Source organism: Phalaenopsis equestris, unplaced genomic scaffold, assembly GCF_001263595.1.
Source record: "Phalaenopsis equestris unplaced genomic scaffold, ASM126359v1 Scaffold000567, whole genome shotgun sequence".
Taxonomy (NCBI): domain Eukaryota; kingdom Viridiplantae; phylum Streptophyta; class Magnoliopsida; order Asparagales; family Orchidaceae; genus Phalaenopsis; species Phalaenopsis equestris.
The window spans coordinates 363799-370220 of record NW_018165007.1 but is presented as its reverse complement, the minus strand read 5'-3'; the positions used below and the strand labels follow the sequence as shown (position 1 = coordinate 370220).

At 28.0% G+C, this 6422-nt stretch overlaps 1 pseudogene; it reads right to left on the bottom strand.

Moving 5' to 3' along the window:
• Positions 1-5250: 5250 nt before the first annotated feature.
• The window catches only part of LOC110029356, a 2640-nt pseudogene continuing 1468 nt past the window's right edge, over positions 5251-6422 (bottom strand).

The following is a 6422-nucleotide window of genomic DNA, read 5'->3' as shown; positions in this document are numbered from 1 at the left end:
TATATATATATATATATATATCAAGTATTCAACTACATTAACGTTCTATAAAATATCTATAACACTTAGGAAAGTAGTTAAAAATCTTATAAAGTAATAAATATAAAATTTAAGAAAGTTCAAATATTTTGTGAATTTTTAAAATTAAAATTAAATAGATTTTGAATTTTTAAATAGATAATTAGCATATTTTGACATAAATATTTTTCAAATTCTTTCGAATTATTTTTATAAGTTATTATTAGGTTAATATATGTTTTAAGAAAGTTTTATGCCTTTTTGGACTTTTATTTTGCTTTTTTTTTTATAAATAATTAAAATTTTAATATATTTTTCGTTTAAAAATTCATAACAAATTCAAATGATCTTCAAGTGCTATGAAATTAATGAAATTTAATTTGGCTTCTTAGAATTGCATTCTAAACAACCCCTCAATGTTTAAGTTATTTAAAATATAAATGCATTTTCTATAAAATATTAGTTTTTTTTAATATAAAATATTTGATCTTTAGTTTTTTATTTTTTATTTTTTATTTGTTAATATATATAATTGGTGAAAATCCAGTGTGATATGGAGTTTAAATTTGTGAGCTATGATACTCTTAAGTTGGATGTGTATATTTGTAAGTATAAAAATTTCAAATTTACTAACTATTCATAACAACATCTAAATTGATGTTAAATAGTTTTGTTTTTGTTATAAACTTAATTTAATTAAAATTTGAGATAATTTAAAAATTTTCATGCACATTATTAAATATTTCAATTTTAATTTTAGTAACTCCATTTCTCTATTCCAGTGACAAATGGCTGAATTTTAAGATTTAATAAGCAAGAAAAATATATTTATATTTTCTAAAACTGCAAATTTACCTATTATTACAATTAAATGTATATTTAACATTTCTTCACTTTCATGTATCTCTTATGATGATTACTTGACTATTTTGAGTTTGTTTTTTCAATGAGTGGATCTTTAGACTTAAGATGAAGAAAGGTATATATGTAACTTTGTAAATTATGTATGCACCTTTCTAGATTTAATTTCATATTGTATCATAATTATAGTTCACATAATCAATTGACACAAGTTTCAAGATCCTTGATGGTTTTATTACTAATTTTATAAATTTAATTATTTTACAGTTAAAACTTTATCAAAATTGATAAGAACATAAAGAGTTGCCACTCGAAACTATTGATCATTGAGTTAATGTGATTTGCATCTCCCTAATGCATTACCTAACTACTTGAAAATAAATATTATAGTTGAAGGCACCACCTACTGGATTATTGGTTAGTTTATATTTTATAAGGCTGATGCAATGGAGACTCAGTGGAGATTTTGCTCTAATATAACATTCAGACTATGTCTATTCCCAAAAACATGTATTGTTTTGTCCAACAATCTAGAACAATTCATCTAAATATTGCCCAACTATGATTAACACCAAAATTTAAAGATAGCTCAAAATTATTATTAATCCTAAGTATTGCACTAACAATCTAGAACAACTCATCCCAATTTAATCCTGGTGGTGAATCTTATTTCTCAATTTTTTTCATCTAAATATTGTTCTATTTTGCTTGAAAAAGTGACTGCCTGCAGAAACATATGATGATAATCATACCATGATTTTTTTCTATCATTTTGAAGAGTAAATGTTTTTGGCAAATCCATGTAATATAGACAAACTAACTTCGCACAGTCTCCGTCCAATAAAATTCCATACACTAAAAAATAATTTTTTTCCGCATTAAAGCTGCTTTCATTTGAATGTTTTAATTCATAGAAACATCATCTATGATGACACCTATTTTCTAATGAAGTTGCAATTCATCTAACAACAATTGTTTGCATACATCAATTCTTCTGTTTGGGCTATTGGGACCTAGTATAATCAATGTCAGTAACATAAAAGGAGTAGCCGTACACATCTCAAGTGAAAGAATATATAGAGTAAAGATCAAATGACAATATGAATACGACAAAATGATCTGATTATGAATCCATCGGGGTCAAGTCTAGCATTATGTACCTCCACAACAAATCCAAGATAAGTATGATCAAAATGATTCCATACTTATCCATCTACGGGATAATTCATTGAGTTGAATACACCTAATTTGTTATGATGTTATCAAATTTGCAAAGTGAATACACCTAATTTGTTATGATGTTATCAAATTTACAAAGCAGTATACATACAAATAAATAGTCTTTGAAGTCATGAAATAAGCAAATAATAGAGGCACTTACACGAAACTTTCTTCTATATCTTTTTTTTTATTATTTAGAGGTTTGAATCTAAGAGGCTCATAAAATCTACACTGAGTTTCCATTGCATCAGCCTTATAACATAACATGCACCTATTAACACGACAATATATCTTCTTTGATTTCAAACCCAACTTGGAGATCAAACTTTTCATTTTATATAAGTCTTATGACACAAATTTTTTTTTTTTTTTGTGGATTTATCTCTTATAGTAATCCTCCAACCTAATTAAAGCATTATTGAGCATTTTAAACTATATTTTAATTACCAACTTTCTAAGAGTAACCGTTAGCACAATATGAGATGAGTAACCTTTCCACAATGGTCTTTATGTCACATTCAGTAATTCAGAGCTTTATTTTGTTGTTCCTCTTTCATTTGACTTATATAATGAATTTTGATCCATCTAAGATCATTTTTTTATATCTACTTGAGTCCAACTCAAATAGAGAATCATAGCTCGTTGAACGAGCTGAGCTAATTGAAGCATTAGTTTCAGTGTAAATGTCAGGTTCAATCTCTCCATGTGAAATCCAAAACTAATAATCTAGTTGAAAGCCTTTATGGTATAAATCATATACAAGTTCTCCAAGCTGTAAGTATGATCAATTCTTGTGTTTTGAATATGGACATTAAAACATAAACTTTTAATAGTGAGTCAGAAGTTGAGATGTTGCTTGCATGAAGGAGTCAACGCCGTTCAAAAACTCCCCAGTGAGTCATTTTCTATTAGGATATAGTCTATTCTATATCCATGATCTTATACTGCGAATATCCATATGTAACCTATACATTTGATAAAATATTTCATAAGCACAATCAATTTGTGTTTAGTTTGGGTTGATATTGATCCGCTAGAACAGAAACAGTCTCAAGTTGAACAATTTAAATCCGTTCTAGCTCAAAAGTTGTAATGACCTAATAGCTTATAAGTTTTTTTATATACATAAACACATTTTGCATATATACCGCAGCACATTTCAAAAAACATACCACTTGATACTTATTTATTTACATATCTCAAACCGAAACTTTAATATTTACACATATATCACTAAAATCTTTAATATCACGGTAAATCCCAACATTATTTCAACTTCTTAAGAGTGAAATACACATTTTCATGCATAGAATTAAAGCACCAAAGTTTCACCTATGTAAATATGAAATTTTAGGTGTGATATACATAAATACATAAGAATTTTGTGCTAGTTATGTGAATTTCTTTTTAAAAAGAGGCATCTACATGCATAGCACACAATTCTTATGTATTTACATAAGAACTCCTAAACTTTTTCATTTTAATATCTTGCTCTCAGAACTTTAATATCACATCAAAAATAACAAAATTAACAATTTTAGAAGTGAAATATATGTTTCCATGCATAATTTTAAAGCACCAAACAGTCATGTATATAAATACAAATGTGTAGGTGTGAGATACATAAATACATAAGAATTGTGTGTCAAGTATGTAAATTTTCCTTTAAAAGTGCCATTTACATACATACCACTCAATTCTTATGTATTTACATAAGAACACCTAAAATTTCATATTTTCACACATACCACACTAAGCTTTAATATCACATTAAAAACAACACAATTATCAATTTTGAAAAGTGAAATACACATTTTTCATGCATTGATTTAAAGCACCAAAGTGTCACGTACGTAAATATGAAAGTTTAGGTGTGAGATACAAAAATACATAAGAATTATGTGCTAGGCATGCATGTTTTTCCTTAAAATTTACGTGTTAGATATCAAAATTCTTAAGAGCTGAGTGCTAGATAAGCACGTAACTATAAGATAAGCTATCAAAAATGCAGAAAACCAAATCACATTTTTGGATTCCTCCAAAAGACTCAAGTCTCAAAATACATTAAAAATAATCTAGTAAAAAAAGAAACTTTAGTGAATAGTGCAATCAAGTATACATTTGACTTGAATGAAGAAATGCAAAAAAAATTGGAGTTTATTGAAGAATGATGCGACAGGTCTTCGGCCGGCTTCCGAACAAACGCTAGTAAATAAAAAATATGAGTTTTAGGTCATCAGTTGGATATATTAACCCTAATTGATGGCTTTGTGATGGACAACGCCGATTATTATAAATATCATACAAACCAATCGGTTATACCGTCGGAAATGCCTTAGTCTTAAATATCATAAAAAAAAACTTTGGATAATGATTTCAAAAACAACCATCGATTTTCCCTCCTTAAGAAAGAGCATAATTAAAGGGACATGTAGTAATGTAAAGCCTATAGATATATCTAAGAAGCTTTTTGAGTATGTGAAAAATGACTATTAAAAAAGATTATTCATGTTTTGGCATACTTTATTTAACACAAATGATGTAGTAACATTAAAAATTATTTTGTATTATAGAGAACTAGCAATGTGGCAATATAGCTCAGAATTTTCAAATTCAGAATTAGAGTAATAAAAAGAAGAGGCTTAAGAGATGAGGGTTGGATAAGATGCTAACAATTCTCCATAATTATAGAGTAATATAGAAGCTCAGTAGAATGTTGTGTTTCATGTAAATGTAGTCCACAAGATGTTTAGACTACATTATTGCTAAAATTTAAAGGGCTAATATAGATTTGAAAGCAATTGATTGATGGTCTTAGAATCTTTATTTGCTAAGAGGATGTCATCAACATATATTAAAAGAAACTTTATTACTCTAATAGTGACGAAAACTAGCATGACATATACAGAAAAATTATAACTAAAAAAAATTAAATAAAATAAAATCAGAACGAATAAAATTAAATCCATCTGAAACATATATAACAAAATATTTTACAAAGATTAATTATTAAATATCTTATTTTCTAGAAAAGGAAATAAGATATTTAATTGAACACGGGCAAAATGTTGACAATTTTTTATTTCAACATCTCAGCTTTTATTAAAAATACAAGATAATATAATGTCATGATTCATAAAGTTCCCCACAACTCAACATTAATGTACTGAAATATTTAAGAAACTAGGTGTGGTGGGGGTTTTCTAACTCTAGTAGCTTGTTCAAAAGCATAGGCTATCTCAATCAATTTATCATCTGAACCCCACAATCCAGCAAAGGAAATACCAAATGGTGCGCCGGAGTCATTATACCCAGCTGGGACACTAATGATAGGATAGCCACCGATTGCCATAGCATGTACAAGACTGTAGTCTGGGAAAACCACAGCGTCCAAACTTCTCTCATGCATTAGATCCTCTACTCCCTCCTTTGAGAGTTGAGCCATTCTTTTCATTTCATTCTTTTCTATGACATCAATCCCATTTGTTTGTTCTGATACTAAGAAGATTAATTGCCCATATTCGTTTGTCATTTCCTGAATGAATTGATAGTAAGGTGAATTAATTGGGTTTCATTTTAGCTAAATGCATGGCAATTACATTATAATAACATAGATCATTGTTAATTACCTCAATTGGGTGTTGATTGTTGAAGGCTATGATATATGTAAGAGATCTTACAGGGGATGACACGAGATCTTTGAGGTAAGCATTTAGTGAAAGCTTGAATTCGGCCACAAGTGCTATACCTTCACCATTTGCAGTTTGATTTTGCATGATTGCTATATTTTTTATCTCAATATTGCCAACTAATGTAGTGCCTTTTAATCTGTGCTAAAAAAATTACTTTTAATTTTTCGATTTAATGAATTTTCATTCTTAAACAAACATTATATTACATTTCAGTACATGCTCAATTTTAAATTCACTTTAAAACATTAAAAGTATTATTCTCCTTTTTCTTAGTTTGATGAAATTTATTTTTTTTTTTAATTTTTAAAAAGAAAAATGTTGCTCAGAGGAAAATTTATCACCTCATAGTTTGCAATTTTAAATTCACTTTAAAACATTAAAAGTATTAGTTTCCTTTTTCTTAGTTTGATGAAATTTATTTATTTTTTTAATTTTTAAAAAGAAAAATGTTGCTAGGAGGAAAATTTATCACCTCATAGTTTAAAAATGTGCGGCAAATGTCTTAGCTTCAACAGACCCCTCTATGTAGTTATCAAAGAACGGATGGCGTAGATAGGGCTGTAAACGAGCCGAGCTTGAGCGAGCTCAGGCTTGGCTCCTGGTCGGCTCCGTCCGAAAAGCGCCGGGTTT